The following is a 17290-nucleotide window of genomic DNA, read 5'->3' as shown; positions in this document are numbered from 1 at the left end:
ACATCCTGTCCTGAGGTGTTCATAAATCAGAAACCTCTAGATTTAACGTAGCCCAACAGCTCAGAAGGGGGGAGTCCATCGTCATTGTGACTTGCAGTGAAGGCTCCTGAAAAGGGGCTCCGACTGAGAGGTTGACAGAAGAGGACCACCATTGGAGATCCGCCAGCATAGATGATGGGATTGCTATCATTTGGGAGTCTGGGTCTGAAGCTGGAGACCAGTTGCTCTGTAGCACTAGCTGCGTGCACCTAATCTTTGGCCTTTACAAAGTAAGAGCCAGAACACACGAGGCCATGAGGCCCAGAAGTCTGTGAAACCACCAGGCTGACCTGTGGGAGGTATAAGGTAATATCTCCACCAAAAATATCGCCGTATATATGGTCGTCGGGAACGGCCATAGGCGATATTTTTAGTGGGGTTAATATTAGGGTTTTTTGGGAGCGGGGGTGTCCCACGCTCCTTTTAAAATAATACAGGAGTTGCGGGGGTGTCCCCCGCAGGTTCCATGCCTTGATATTGCTGCAAAAATATGGCGATATTTTTGTGGGGATATTATCACATGGAACCCTGTGGGATGAGCTGAGAAACAGTCGGCAAGTGACTGACGAGTCCGCAATCCTGTCCTCGGTTAGAAAGATCTTGGCTTTGATGGTATCCCAGCGAACACCTAAGAAAATCAGAAACCATCAGATGACTTTCGCCAGTTTACCTACAGCCCAAGGGACTGAAGATGGTTTGCTGCAGTCTGCGGACAGTGAAGCTGAAGCAGCCAGTCGTCCAAATATGGATAGACATCGATTCCCTGGAGCCTGAGGAACGCTGCAATGACCACCATTATTTTCATAAAACCCTCTGGGGTGCTGAACTGAAACCAAAGGGGAGAACTCAATATTGGAAATGTTGCATCCCTAACGGGAAGCAAAGGAAATTGCAGAGTTGAGGCCATATCAGGATATGCATTTAAGCATCCTGAGATCTTCCACGCTGAGCCAATCGCCCTTCCGAAGAGAGGACCCGATTTGGTTGGCCGTGATCATCTTGAATTTCTCTTGGGGAAAGGAGAGGTTTAAATTGGACAGGATTAGGATAGTGTGCAGGCCAGCCAGATTGGGTATGGGCACTGAACAGAGGGGAATAAAATCCCTCCCCTTGTTCCGATGGAGGGACACACTCTGCCGCCCTGAGGTCCGGAGCTTTTGGCCCTGAGAGAAGGAGACCCCGTTTGATGTAAAGGGGGGCGAGAAGGTTGGGTATATGGAAGGGATTGCCAAAAGCCTGCCTGGGTGACAGACAAAACCCACCGGGTCGCCTGTTATGGTCCTCCAGACCTCCAAACGAGACAAAATCCTTCCTCCCACTGGAGACTCATGGGGCCAATGAAACTTGTGGGACCAATGAAAAACCATCTTGTAGATTTATAGGAGGCAAGGGCACCAGTAGCCAAAGAGGAGGCTGAGGACCGGGAGAAAAACCGTTCGCCTTGTCTCATTTTGCCCCGAGGCCCACTGGAGAAACTATCTGCCTGGCGCGTTAGTCGGTGCCAAAGCCCTCTGAAACCCAAAAAGGATCTTAATCGGGATTCCGATTTCTGAGTATGGGCCATTTTAGACAGAGCATGTTTTGCTAAAAAAGACAAAGACTTGTCTGTTAGCGTACTAACTTTTGTTTTGTTCAGTTTCTCATCAGTGTAGGAATGTAAAAGCTCTTTTCCCTCAAAGGGAAGCTCAAGCACCTTTTCTTGGACCTGTCTTGAAATCTTGGTAGCATGTAGCCACGTCTGGTGGGAAGCATTAACTCCGATCATAAGGTCTCGGACTGAAGTATCCACCTAATGGGCTGGAGCCTCGAGCAGATGCTGAACTAACACCCTGGCATCCGACAGGCCTTCCTTGAAGTCCTCCAGCTTGTTATGAGGAATAGAGTCTTGGAATTCTGAAAATCCCTCCCATAACTTGAGGTTGGCTGCCGCAAGTATGACCTTTGTGTTTGCCTGACGTAGCTGAAGCCCTGCATTGGCAAAAACATCCCCCCCCCGCCTCCAGATACTATTGTGGATCTGGTCTTTAGACAATACCTGTGAAGAGGGGGAGGAAGGCGGCTTAGATTGAAGAGAGCTGTCTTTTTTTGGGCGGGTCGTAGGATGGTCTTTGTAGAAGCTCTATACAGTATCCACCCGCCACGGTGGATAACACCCACTTGTCTGAGGTGACCTCCTACGATGCGTAGGTGAAGTGCGAGATGCAACCTCCTTCTGGAGTGGCATGGGAGGGGACCTGGAGCAGGTCATCATTGTTTTGGAGGAGTGGAGCCCCGGGCAGAGGAGGCTCAACCTCTGCTCCTTATCTTTTGTAGCCTCTTTGAAACTAGGAGGCGGAGGACTGTCCCTGCAAGGTGCCCCATGATGTGGATTGGGTACCTTGCCCATAACTGGAGGAGCGTTGTGGGCCCTGCCCACAGAACCGTCTTGTGTTGAGACACCTCAGCACAAACGGCTTGCTGGACAGCTGCCTAAGACTTCAAGGTGTCATACTCTTCTTTGGCGCTCTTAAGGGCATCCTCAACCGCCGTACCAACAGGGAATTTGGTTCAATATGCATGTTGAGTAATGTGGCCTGCGTTTCAAGTTTAAAACCCGACTACCTGAGCCAGGCATAGCACTTACTCAGTGTGCCTTACGCTATGATCCGGCCTGCGTTGTCTAAGGCATCCAGGTTGTTCTTTATTATGCAGTTGGCCATCTGCGTGCCTTTGGATACAGTGTCAATCTGTTGTTGCAGTCGTCCCACTTATGGCAAATGTAGTTTGCCAATAGGGGTGTATTGTTGGCTATAGTAGTCTGATAGGCAGAGGAGGAAGCTACTTTTCTGCCAAAAGTGTACATCTTTTTACTCTCTTTATCTGGCGGAGCTTCCGCAGAGGCTAGATATGCGCCTGCCCTCTTCCTTGTTGTGGTGACAACCAGGGAATTCGGTTTCAACTGACCCCTGATGTATAAAGGATCTGTAGAAGCCGGCCTGAACGCTTGATGCAAGGGGTTGACCGCTCAAGTAAGGTTTGGAGTTAGCAGAGAGGACTGAATCTCTGAATAGATTGCAGGAGGGGAATGGATTGCGTTGCGGACCTCTGGTCTCCAAGAATGTTCTCCGCAAAGTCTTTGTCACCTTGGACCTCCTGGGTGTTCATGTTAAAATGTTCTGCAGCCTTGAGGAGCAGCTCATTGTATTGGAGCGGAGGACTGTCAACTGGGGAGTCAGCCACTGGCTGATCTTGATGGTCGGGTGACTGGATGAAGTAGACATCATCGTTGTAATATTGGTGTTGGTCACCCTGGTCCTGGCTATACTGGTCCCCTTGCACTCCTTGGGAGCAAGGATCACGTGAACCTGAGGGGTCTATAAAATCTAGGTCCTGAGAGGGGAGCTGAAAGGCAGTCTGGGTCGAGGTGCTGGGCTGAGAAGTGTCCAGGCGTACCTTCTTGGCTGATGGCTCATGCCTAGCTATTCCTGTGTGTGAAAGATCCTGAAGGTTTTATAGTTCTGCAGGGAGCCGGTCCATGAAATCCAGAAAGGACATCTTCCTCATAACCCTATCAAAACTCCCTTGTGTTCACTCTGATGACGTTGGAAATATTGAGGGTGTAGGGTGTTATGTAAGGGTTAGGCTCCTTGCAGTGCATGGTCCCTGAAAGTGTTTAAGGGTGCAGGGGTGTCCATAGACTTAGAATGGCCACTATCTTGGGAAGTAGAGGGCTTTGATGGTAGAGGTGTCAAAGTTTTTGTGGATTTCGACATCTTTGATTTTAAAAGAGGGTCCGGGACGAGTTCTCTCATTTTGGACAAAGTGCAAGGGGGGCCACGAAGCACCTTTCGGTGTGTGAAAGGAGTTCTGTTTTATGCACGGTGTCAGAAACTGACTTGTTCATCTGTTTCGGAGGTCTGTCGTGCGTCAAGCGCAATGGCCAAGAGAACAGGCATGTTTGAGGACCTTTCCTTTGACACTGCGTGGCTCTCAACGGTCGACATCGCGGTCTGCCGCAGGGTGTGCGCTTGGTGTGGCTTGAACAGTGCTTGAGCCGCCGGGTGTAGTCTCCGTAACAGGACTGCTGGCCTGCATAATGGAGTCTGGGGCTAGCACGTGGGAGTCTGTCGAATCCCGATCGCCCCAAGGCATCACGTAGGACACCAACGCTGCCATCACTGGAAGCTCCCTCCACGCCAATTGAGGCCACGGGCTGCATGGCGTGGGCGGCTCAGCGTTTTGTTCTATGGGCCTTCAATGTCTTTGGTCGAAAGAGCTTGCAGGATTTGCAGTTCTTTTCAGGGTGATCTCGTGGAAGACAGCGGTCACAAACCCTGTGTGTGGCTTTCCAGGGGTACTTCCTATTGCAGGGCAGACAGATCTTAAAAGGTGTATTTTCCATGATAGGCGGAAAAGTCAGCACAGCGAAGAGCAGGAAATGAGGCGAAGAGATTAGGCATTCTCTAAAAAGAGAAGAAAGTATGGCCTCCCCCCCACTTTGCTGCCTGTGATGGGCCGAGGCCCGGTGAGACCTGTGCAGGCCGCAGTCAGTGCGCAGCAAGACTATTAGACTGGTTGTCGTCGACAATGGCTCCGTCCATCGAAATCTGCTGCAGAACTTGTGGTGGGCTATGAGCGGTTAGAGAAAGATTTGTAACAAAGTCTACAATAAACTTTTTATAATCCAAAGAGTTAGCCTGAAGAACTCGGCAAACTAGCGTCCGACTACGATGGTGGAAAAAAACAATCCGAGGGACCTTGGCGCATGAAGGACCCAGGGTACAGTGGATGTCACACTATGGATAGCATTACTGACACGTCCCCAGTCGACGTCCCTTTGAGTTTCGAAAACAAATCATGAAATACTCTGCGAATACTACTAGATGTCGGCCTATGCATAGCATGTGTTCTAAGCATATCCACATGCCTCAGAAATATGATATGCATTACTCACTGAAAAGCATTTCTGATGATTGTATCTGCTTAGAATCACATGCTGTGCATATAGTCTGACGTCTAGTGGTAATCGCAGAGTATTGCATCTTTTCTTTCGAAGATCGAAAGGGGACATTGCCATGAGCGTGACTAACACTATCCCTAATGTGACGTGTAGTAATTTAATCAAAATACCTCACGCGATGAAGTCCCTCCGATTGTGTTTTTTCTGCCGTGATGGAGCCTTATAGTCAGTGTGAGTACACAAGAGAGAAGGTGTAAGCGGTGCCTTCTACTCTATGAGGAAGGGTGGGCGCATGTGTATCTAAGAAGATACAATCATCAGAAATGGTATTACGGTGAGCAATGCATGCCATCTGATGTTTGTTAATCTGCTTAGAAACACATGCTGTGCATAGACTAGCGGGCAGTACCCAGAGATGGTGGTGGGATGTGAGAAGGAACAGAAGCAAAGTGATGTCTTACCAGTGCTTGTCCCACCTGAGAATCAGACCTAGAGTGTGTATCTAGGCTGTAGTGTTGTGTCAAGGTGTGTACAGAACTCCAGGTTGCTGCTTTACAAATGGACTCAAGAGGAACATTTGCAATTAATGCTATGGTAGCCGCTGTGCCCAGAGTAGAGTGTGCTCTAGGCGTGAAGGGCATGTCTATCTTAGCAAGAGAGAAACACAGTGTGATGCAGTTCACAATCCACTTTGATATCGCTGATACAGAGACAGGGTTCCCTTCTCTACCAATTGAAATAAATAATTGGTTTGTCTTCCTTAGTGGCTTAGTCTTGTCCGGATAATAGATAACCACTCGCCTCACATCTAGTGTATGGAGGCTTCTTTCTGCCACGTTAGTGGGGTTTTGCAAAAAGGTGGGTAGTTCTACGGACTGGTTTACATGGAACTTTGAAATAAATGTAGGCGTAAATCTTGGGTGAGTGCGCAGGACCACCTTATCTTTATGAATCGTGACGAAAGGGTCTTGAACTAAAAGGGCCTGCAGTTCGCCATATCTCCTTATTGAGGTGATCGCCACTGGAAAGGTGGTCTTGTAGGTGAGTGCTTTCAGGCTAGCTTTGTGCATAGGTTCAAAGGGAGGCCACATTATCCTGGTAAGTACAACATTCAGGTCCCATACCGCCAAAATCGTCATAGAGGCCACGGCGCCAACCTTTGGCCTACATCACGTAGGCCACCCACTGCTTTGTCCACCGGTCCTTTAACGTCTTGGGACGAAAGAGTTTGCAGGACTTAGAGGAATGCTTGTCGTGGTCACGAAGTAAGCACCTATTGCATTTGCGATGGGCGTCTTGCCATGGGAATTTTCCCTTGCACGACGGACAACATTGAAATGGTGTCCTCTCCATAGCAGAGGTAGAAGGCAGCAGCCAGACCAAAGGTGGAAAGAGCGGGGAAAAGGAAATGCATTCTCAAAAGGAATCCATCCAGGACTCCACTCTCCCTACTGTAAGGGCCTGGCCGGAGGGCCGAGGCCACGCGGTTTACAGACGTCGATCAATGCACCAGTCGCCGAACAGCAGTGGATGTCTTCGGCATAGGAGTTCACAAAGTAGTTGTTGAGAAGAAGTAGCAAGACTAGACTACCATTGGTCGTGGGATAAAGAAGTAGTCATGAGCAATATAAACTCCAACGAGCTAGTTGGGCAGAAAAAACAATCTAGGGGACCTCTACACATTAGGGATAGTGCTACAGTCACGCCCATGTCGACATCCCCTTTCGATCTTTGAAAGAAAAGATGCAATACTCTGTGATTAGCACTAGATGTCGAACTATATGCACAGCATGTGATTCTAAGCAGATTAACAAGCACCAGAAATATATCTCTGCAGAACCAAGGTGTAAAAGCTACCAGGCAGGTAGGCAGGGCAATGAGAAATCCATGGGAGGGACGTCCATCAGAAAAGAACATTACAGCTAACCAATGTGTTCTTCTAATGTACTCCTTCCTCAAGGGTTACTCATCTTTGATAGAATCCCAGCATGTAGACCTGCCTGGAGGAGGGATGATGTAAGGACAGCACCTAAACCAGATAACTCTGAAGGACAGTGCAGCCAAAATGAATGTCCTGACCAGACATAGAATCCAAGCAGTACGGTTTAGCTTGCAAGAAGCAAACATAGCCGCTTTGCAAATATCCAGAACAGGGACTTGCGTAGCAGAGGTGGCAGCCAAACCTCTGGGGAGAGAGCCCTGAGACCCTCGGGGACCTCTTTGCAGGTTATATCATAGCATTCTGCGATGTAAAGAATGATTCACCTGCACAGGGTCTGTTTGGTCAGAGCCCTCCAGCACAAGAAACAACATAACCCTCAAATCTTCGTTCTCTTTCCTGGGCCCTATCGTCTGAGAGATATAGTAGCGGAGGGTCTGCACCAGGCTCGGCAGATGGAAAGACTCCTTTGGCTTGTAAGGAAGAGGAAACAAAAAAAGGCAGATGGCTCTTTTGCGAGTGATGGAAATCTAAGACCACCTTCGGAAAGAAGGTTGGCCAAACTTTCAATGTCACAGTCTCCTTGGAATAAACTAAGTATTGAGGTTCAACAGATAAAGCTAGGAGCTCACATCCTTGTTTAGCAGAAGTGATGGCAAGAAGGAAAATCACCTTAAGAGGGAGCAGTCTTAAAGCACAAGAATGAAGGGGCTCAAACGGAGCCTGTTAGAAAAATCCCATGCCGGAACAACAAACTGGCAAGGGGGAAACATTACAAAGGCCCTGCAGGTATTGCATGACCGTGGGAATTGTGAAAGAAGGAGCCCTGCTCTGGGGTCCCCTTGAAAACCGATATGTTCACAGAGATACCCCTTCAAAGAGCTAATCTGCAAGGGTATCTAGGCCAAAGACAGCAGAAAATCTAAAACAGAGGATCTGAAGCAAGAAAAAGGGTCGTCCTGCCTGCATCAAGCAGATAACGTACACCACTTGCAAGCAAAAACTGATTTGGTGGCAGGTCTTCTAGTAGAGAAGCATGTCCAGAACATCCTCTGACAAATCCCATTCCTTATACCTCCATCTTTCCGCAGCCAGGCATGAAGGTTCAGGCTGCTGTAACTCTGGGTACCACATCCTCTGGGTGGTCCCGAGCAAGCCTAGCCTCCCGAGTATGACGGGGATCAGCAGGAACGCATAGAACAGGTAGAAGTCCAACTCGACTGTCAAAGCAACCCCCAAAGCTCCTGTTGAGGGAATTCCCTGGAGCAGAACCACTTGCTCTTCTGGTTCATATGGAAGCAGAGAGATTCACAATAGGATAAAATCTTCCCCCATAACCTCTTGTCAGAGCTCCCCCTCATGGGAATCCGAAGACTGTTTGAAACGGCATCAACCAACAAGTTCTCCCTGCTGGCCAGGTGAGTTGCCATCAGACATGCACTGTTCTCCAGAGCTGAGAACCACAACTTTATTGCTTCTCTGAACAGAGGTAAGGAGCTCACACCGCTTGTTGAGGTCATGCATGCCCATTGCGCTGTCGGTCAGGACAACACAGTCTTGCCTACCACAGAGAGAAGGAAAGAGACTAGGGTCAGCCTGATCGCTCTCAACTCCAATAAATAGATGTGCTCCCGGCACTCGACTGGGGACCAATAGAAGCTCACTGTCAGTTTTTGGAGGTGAGCACCCCAGCCTTTAAAGTGCGTGTCCGTGACCAGAGTCAAAGGGGGCCAAGTTTGTCGAACCACCACTCTCAGAAAGTTGTCTTTCTGGGACCACCACTCCAGGTCTTCGGACACCTTCCCCGAGATCTGAACGAGATATGACGTCCATCACCAAAACAGACCATTAAACTCAGAACCAAACCACTGGAACAACGCTCATGGGCTTCTGGGCACATCTGAGATGTTCGTCCCTCTGTCCTAGGGGGAATCTATGTGATCACTGCACCACCCGTAATTCCGCCGACAAAAATGTCGACTACAATTATGGCACAGTGATCGTATAGATCCCTTCTGCTCACCTGCCCCGGCCTGCAATCCCAAAAACCTCCCCCCCAAAACTCCTCCAATTACCTCTACTGCAGCGCACTACTGTGTGCACTGCCGACATCCTTGTACCCCTGCAGCGTCAGCTCCTCCCACTTGTGCTGTGGTGCCAATGCTGCAGTTTAAAATAAAATGTTTTAAAAAAATGTTACCCCCGGCTTACCGTAATGGCAAGTGGGGGATACCACTGCAGACCCTGACCCCCGTTACTGCGCCCAAGGAGAGCAGGGGACACACCTCTGCTCTGCTTGGGTGCAGTAATATGGGGCGGGGTCGGGATTTTAATACCACATTCAGGTGCAGTTTTAGTAATGTGGCCACAATTGTGGCGACATTATGGTACGATTCCTCCCAGGGCAGGAAGGCCCATGCCAGTGTTCAAGAACACTCAAAATGAATCAGAAGGACTTGGTTGACGAAAGTTGAAACGTACAAAATTTCAGGGCAAAGCCAAAACTGTGCAAATATGCCAACGCCTAGTATGGGGAGCGGGCTCGGACGAGCAAGTTGCCCAGATAGGGAAAAACATGAATGTGCTCCCTTCTGAGGTGATCGCCACAACTGCTGGCATCTTAGCGAATCCCTCGGGTGTTGAAGGAAGGATGAACAGCAGGACCTTTAACAGGTAACAATTGTTCCCCACTTTTAATCTCTGGTACTTCCTGTGGGCCACAGGAAAGTAAGCATCCTGGATATCCAGGGAGACCAGTCAAATGTCCAGGTCCAAGGCCTGAAGAATCTGGGCCAGATTAAACATCTTGTATTTGTCCTTCGCAAATACAAGTTAATAAGCTGCAGATGCAAGATGGGTCTTAGACCCAGTCCTACTTCAGCACCAAAAAAAATTGAATACTAAAACCTGCCTCATACAGAGTCCAGCACCTTTTTCCAGGAGCTAATGGACCTCCTCCAGCAGGAGGGGTTCTGGAGGTAAGGGCTTGTTGCCCGGAGGGTGGTCTGGAGGATAAAGAGCAAAAGGCACGCAGTATCCCTGGTGAATGACTTGAGGCGCAGGCATCGGAAGTGGAAATCATCCAATCCTTGCCTATCTGGGAAATCATTCCTCTAACAGGGGTTTGGTTGTGGAAGTCCTTTACAGAGGCTTTACACCAATGGCTGCAGAGGGCACAGTGATGGTGGCGGTAGCACCTCTGGGCACATCCATGGTCATACCTTAGTTGGGGTGCCGCTACCCTTGTCTGCTTGAGGGGGCCCAACCTCTCCCTCTCTATCCTTTCTGACAGGAAGATAGGGGACCGTTCATCTGTGCCGCGGTCTGCACCCAGTGACCTCGAACGGGAGTTTCTGACCCCTCTCCCTTGAGTAGAGGGGTGAACACCTTCGCCTCACATTCTCAAAGCATCTTTGGGGGCATCAATTGCCAACAATCATTCCTGTATGTTGGGGCCTTCACTGATGTGGTGTGTCCCCGAAACGGACATCTGTCACCCACAGTCGACACGGCCTTGAATCCCAAGGGCTTCGCGCCAGATTCGGCATTTCATCGAAGAAGGGCAAGATTCGAAAAGGAACAAGTTACTTACCTGTAACTGTTGTTCTCCAGCATGGGTCTGGCATGGATTCACATGCTCATGAATATTCCCCGTCGTCAGGCTGGGAATCCTCAGTAAAGAAAAAATCAGTATCAGTTTCGTTTCTGATCTTTGCGTCATACTGACCACAGCCAATGACTGCCCTCTACCTAAGCTCCGCCTCTGGCAGCCATCTTCAGATTTGGTAGCACGTGAAGTGGCAGTATGACCAAGTGAAGAGCCGCAGAGGGGTAGGCGGGAGGGTTCGCATATGAATCCATGCCAGACCCATGCTGGAGAACAACAGTTACAGGTAAGTAACTTGTTCCTTCTCCAGCATGGGGTCTGGCATGGATTCACATGCACATGAATATAAGATTAAATAGCAGTAAACACATGCACAACCACGGGGGGTGGAAAAAGGCTCAACATTAAGCAATACAACCACTCAACATTAAGCATCTCTTACCTCCTCACCAGGCTCACCTTAAGCAAACAGGTTGCGCAGCACTGCTTGGCCGACCCTGAACTCCTCCCTGGAATCCCGATCGATGCAGTAGAATCTCGTGAAGGTGTGCTTCGACCTCCACGTAGCAGCCCTGCAGATGTCCAGCAGGGGCACACCAGATAAGAACGCCGTAGTAGCAGCGATCGCTCTGGTCGAATGGGCTCTCGGACGGCCTGGCAGCGGTCGGTTAGCCAACCGGTGACAGTGCATGATGCAGCCGGAGAGCCATCTGGAAATAGAAGACTTCGAGAAAGCCTTCCCTCGATTCACAGGTCCAAAGTTCACCAACAGCTGTGATGTCCTCTGGAAACTCTTTGTGCGGTCCACGTAGAACTTCAGCGCTCTAGCTACATCCAGCGAGTGCAAAGTCCTCTCGGCCGGCGACGAAGGAGACGGGAAGAAAACAGGTAACACCAAGGGCTCGTTAAGATGGAAGTCTGACGGCACCTTGGGCATAAAGGATGGGTGCGTCCTAAGCACCACCCTCGAGGCATGGAAAGTCAAGTACGGTGCTTTGCAGGATAGGGCCTGGATCTCTCCCACTCGTCGTGCGGAGGTAATGGCCACCAGGAACGCAGTCTTCCACGACACTAACTTCATAGGTGCGGAGTGCATCGGCTCGAATGGGGGCCCCATGAGCCTGGTCAGCACCACGTTAAGTTCCCACGCCGGGGCCTTCACCGGCGGGAACGTCCGGAACAGTCCTTTCATAAACTTTTACCAGTCGATGGGACCACAGGGACGTCCGTCCTGTGGTTCTGGTTTATCTGGAGATCGCCGCCAGATGAATCTTAATGGAGGCATGGGCTAGACCAGCCTTTGCCAGCGATAGTAGGTACGGCAGCACTTGAGGGGCCGTAATCCGTAGGGGGTTGATCTTCTGTGCTCGGCACCAGATAGAGAACCGCTTCCACTTATGACCGTAGCATTTGAGAGTCGAGGACGCCCTGGCCTTTGCAAGAACCTCTCTGCAATCGGCCGGTATATCGTAGCCTCCAAACTCTAGCGCTGCAGGAGCCAAGCCTGCAGGTTCAGCGACGCCGGGTCGTGGTGGAAGATGGCGCCTCCTATGGAGAGAAGGTCCGCGTCCGCCGACAGCTTGATGGGAGGGGACGTTGACAAGTCCAGAAGGTCCGGGAACCAGATCTGCCTCGGCCACGCGGTGCGACGAGGAGCATCCTGCACCGGGACCTCTTGAGCTGGCTGATGAGTCGAAGCAGCAACGGCAACGGAGGGAACGCATACAGGTATAGGCCGTCCCAGGGGAACGAGAACGGATCGCCCATGCTTCTCGGCTGGGGAAACCTGCTGGCGAACCTCTTGCACTTCGAGTTCGTCGCTGTTGCGAACAGGTCGATTTGGGGTTTGCCCCATCGTCGGAAGAGTTGATCCACCTGATCCTGGCGCAGTTCCCACTCGTGACACGCGCGCAGCTCCCTGCTGAGCGAGTCGGCGATGGTGTTGCTTTCTCCTGCCAGGAGAAAGGGAACCAGGAATATCCCCTGGGCGACCGCCCAGTGCCACAGATCCTGTGCCACCTTGGATAGGGCTGGGGATCTGGTGCCTCCCTGCTTCCGTATGTAAAACATTGTCGTGGTGTTGTCCGTGAAGATCCACACCACCTTGCCCTTGAGCGACGGGAGGAACGATTTGAGAGCCTAGAACACGGCTCGGAGTTCCAGGACGTTGATGTGCAGGAGCCTCTCCTCCGGGAGCCAGAGGCCTCTTGCGTAGAGATCTCCGGTGTGGGCGCCCCAACCTTCCAGGGAGGCGTCCGTTGTCACCGTCTCCTGGTACGCCGGCGTCTGAAAGTCATTGCCCACCGTGAGGTGCGCTCGAATGCCCCACCACTGAATCGCCCGCCGGAACACCTCGTTGAGGGGGACCCTGTCTTCGAAGGTGCCCGTCGTCTGTATCCAATGGGCGTCGAGAAATTCTTGAAGAGGGCGCATCCGTAGTCTGCAGAGACGCATCAGGTAGATGTAAGAGGACATCATCCCCAGGAGGGACTTGATGGACCTCACCCTGGCCACGTCCGTGGCTAGCAGGTGCTGCACTTTGCCTAGAACGGTCTTCGTCCGTCCTTCCGACGGGGCCGCCAGGCGCCTCACTATCGATTTTGCTTCGCTCCCAGAAACAGGGCCACCTGCGACGGCACCAGGTGGGACTTCGGGTAGTTTATGGCGAAACCCAGGTTTGTGAGTAGCTGGACGGTCCTCGCAGTGTGTTCGACAGCGAGTTCCCTTGTCCTTGAGCGGATGAGCCAGTCGTCCAGGTAGGGGTAGACGTGAATCCCCCGTAGGCGCAGCCGCGCCGCCACTGGTGCTAGGCACTTGGTAAAGACCCTGGGGGCCGACTTCAATCCGAACGGCAGTGCTCTGAATTGGTAGTGGCGTCCCTGGACGACGAACCTGAGGAACTTTCGGTGACTTTTGAGGATGGGAACGTGGAAGTATGCATCCTCCAGGTCCAACGACGATAGAAAGTCGCCTTCCTCCAGCTGTCCCAGTACGTGCTGGAGGGTGACCATCCTTAACTTTTGTGATCTGATGTATTTGTTCAAACGACGAAGGTCCAGGATGGGGCGCCAGCCGCCCGTCTTCTTCCTGACGAGGAAGTACCTTCAGTGCACCCCGGAGCCTCTTCGGGACAAGCTCGATGGCACCTTTCCTGAGCATCGCCCGTGCTTCCAACAGCAGTTGCGGGACGTGATTTTCCTTCCTGGCCACAGGTGGAACATGAGGGCACTTCTTCAGGAATTCGATAGAATGTCCTCATGCCAGGGTATCCAGCACCCAATGGTCGGTGGAGATGGACTTCGACACGCCGACGAAATTTGTCAGCCGGCCTCCCACTGGGGTGCTTCGGTGGGGGCCCCGAGACCACGGCCGGTTCAGTCCTGCTTGGAGGTGGTGGCCTTGCCGCCCTGGCCACCTTGCTGGCGAGGCGCTCCCTGCTTGCCGCGACTCCTGTAGGCCTCCTGGGACGAGGAGCGTGCCGCCTGGCGGTAGGACGACGAGCCGCCGCTGGATCCCTTGGAGGCACCCTGTCTGCCTCCGGAGCTCCGAAAGGGCCGTCGTTGCTGAAGGGCTCCTAGGGCGCGGGCCGTCTCCGTTTTTATGGCTTGGAGGGACTCGCCCACCGCCTTCCCAAACAAGTTGCTGCCGTCTAACGGCATGTCCAACACCTTGGTCTGGACGTCCTGACGGAAGTCGGTCGCCCGGAGCCAACCCCGTCGTCGTAGGCAAACACCGTTGCCCAGCTGGCGGAACCCGGTATCGTCAATATCGGTTGCCACCGTTATGGCGTGGTCCGACGCCACCTCGCCCTCTTGCAGTATTTCCAGGGCCTCGGACCTCTTGTCGTCCGGCAGGAAGTCCAATATGGGGGCCAGCTTAAACCAGAGCTCCCTGTCGTAACGGGCCACGATCGCCAGGGCATTGGCCGCTTTGATCGTCGTCGCCGCAGACGAAATGACCCGCCGCCCCATGGCGTCCAACTTCTTTCCCTCGCCGTCCGGTGGGGAATTCTACGTCGAGGCTCCTGACCCCGCCGCTTTCTTCTTCGCTGCCGCCGAGACGACCGAGTCTGGCGTTGGCTGGGCCCTGAGGCACAGGGGAGAGGTTTCGGGGACCCGGTACTACTTCTCGTACCGGTCCCGTTTGGTTGGTGCCATGGAGTGGTTTTTGAGAACCGACAGGCCCTCCTCCCAGATGTCATCGATTAGGGGCACCGCGATGACCGTCTTCCTCTTGGCCTCCCGGCACTGATAGAGGAAACCTTCCTTTTTCTGCTCCTCCGGGCAGAGCTGGAACAATTCGGACGCCCTGGCAATCATGGCGTGGAATGAGCCAATCTCGTCGGGCGGCGAGGCCCATGCGACGGGAGACCCATTCCGTCGTCGTCGCCCTCAGAACCCGTCGTCGAGCCCAACGCACCGTCATCTCCCGACTCTTGGGAGGATGAGGAGGGAACTCTAGGCCGTACGGGGGCGAGCGGAGGAGAGGGTTGGGTCCTCCTTCGTTTGTTCTGAGGACTTCCCGACGGGCCAGGTTGCGGGTCCTCCGGCCTGGGCCGTGGCAACGTCGTCCTTATCTCAGAGCATAAGGACTGGATGGCAGACAAAATGGCCGCCGAGCCATCCTGAGGCCTAGGATCCAGCTGCGCCGGAAGGGAAGGCCGCTCTTCCTTCACCATCGTCGTCGTCTTCCTCGGTTATCTCCCGAGGATCTTCCTGACGGGTGTTCGAACCTTCTCGAATTGGACTTCGAGGTTGCTTACGGCCTCGGTCGGTTCCTCCTCCGAGGCTGACTCCGAGCTCGAGGAGGGCACCGTGCCCCCCCTCGCTTCTTCCACGACGATGGGCTGAAAAGAGGATTCCCTCCTTGGCGGCAGGGAAACTCTAGTCCCGGAGGCAGTCTCCGCTGGCGGTGTCTGTGCCGGCTTGGCAAGAGTCGCCGCGATAGCCTCGATAGAGGCATTCGCCTGCTGGGTAGGGGCCTTCACCACCTTAGGTGCGTCCCGGGCCTTCTCCTTCGGGGGAGGGCGACGCCTCGCTCCCCCTCTTCCGAGATCGGAAGGGGCTTCTCCCGAAGCTTACCCGGGGTCTCAGACTTTCTCTTCCCCGAACCGGAGCGCTGGTTCGTGGTTGACGGTGCCGGGGAAGGTGCGCCCAGCCTGGCGACCGAAGAGCCCGACCTTTCGGCGCTCCCGGAGCCAGCGGACTTGCGGCGCTTGGCCTGGTGTTGGGCCCCCGTCGCCGGGGTGCCCGCACAGGACTTAGAAGCCCGCTCGGACCCTTTCTTCTTCTTCACACCCGTCAAGCCCTTCTCCAACCAGCATGCGAGACGGGATCGACGGTCCCTCATGGTCCACTCTGACAAGTTCTTGCAGAACTGGCAGTCCTTCTCTACATGAGTCTTGTCCCCATGAAGACAGTAGAGGCATCGCGAATGTTCGTCTTCCTTAAACACATTCTGCAGCCCGCATCCTGGGCAGCTGCGAAACAGCTTGGGTCCGGGCGACAAACTCGCATCCTGGGCCATCTCGAAGTAGGCCGCGAATCTTCTGGAATCCTCCAAGAAGTTGATTCGACAAAATCTTCACCCTTGAGGGACGTAGGAAAATCCTGCAACGGGTAGCCGTTAATGGGAGTAGAAACGGTGAAGCTTGAGGCTCGATTAACCGAAAAAATGTGAAAATTCACCTGAAAAAGCGCGAAACACGCAGTAAAAGCTCGAGAGCTAAGCACGAGGACTCCCAACACTTGAACGTGCGGTAAAAATCTGAAGATGGCTGCCAGAGGCGGGGCTTAGGTAGAGGGCAGTCATTGGCTGTGGTCAGTATGACGCAGAGATCAGTGATTGGTTACTACTAGGAAAGACAGATCAGAAATGAAACTGATACTGATTTTTTCTTTACCGAGGATTGCCAGCCTGACAACGGGGAATATTCATGAACATGTGAATCCATGCCAGACCCCATGCTGGAGAACAGCAGTGTTCCTTAAGCAAGCAGAATGCACAGAAAAAAGATACCAAGATCACAAGGGCGCAGCACCGCTATATATATATACTGGCCCTGACGTCCCGTTCGGTGCAGGATACATAGAGGCATTGGGCATAGCAGACGAAGAGCCACCCTGCACTTCTGGCAGCAGAAGAGTTTCTGAAGAGGAGCTGCACTGGGAGATCGATATCAAAGATGAGGACTACATGGGAGGAAGACGTCCATTTGAAAATAAAAATGACAGATCGTCACAGTGACTATATTAAGAGGAATCTCATCCCACAGTCTTCATTTTCTATTGGCGGAAAGAGATACTCAAACCCAGTAAGACCTTATGCAGTTCTTTCCATGTGGTAGTCTAGGATTGAAAACTCACTCCCATGCTATAAACCTGCCCCAAGGGATGCTGGACATGTATTGTGACTAAAACCTGGCACCAAGTATAATCTGGGACAGAAGTGTTATCTGGCATGATTTACTCCTAGAAAATGCATTCCAGCAACGTGCAAAACTTCCTTCCCAAAAAGAATTTGACAGTGCCGCTCTCACACCATTTTTGTGGGTAGGGTGGTGGGAGACTAAGGTGAGCAAGGGGCCGAACTCCACCATGAAGGGAGAAAAAAGGGCTTAAACGAACAAAAAACACACAATCTTAAAAACTGAAAAAGAGAGAAATCCACAAACCTTTATTTGAAATCCTGTCCCAGCAGATGTAGGCCACTGGGACAGGAATCCTTGTGACCACATATGCTACAAGCATATGCTGGTATATCGATG

This window comes from Ambystoma mexicanum, chromosome 1p (genome assembly GCF_040938575.1).
Source record: "Ambystoma mexicanum isolate Mex_15411 chromosome 1p, UKY_AmexF1_1, whole genome shotgun sequence".
Taxonomy (NCBI): Eukaryota; Metazoa; Chordata; class Amphibia; order Caudata; family Ambystomatidae; genus Ambystoma; species Ambystoma mexicanum.
The sequence above is the reverse complement of the archived record's forward strand: the minus strand, read 5'-3'. Positions refer to the sequence as shown.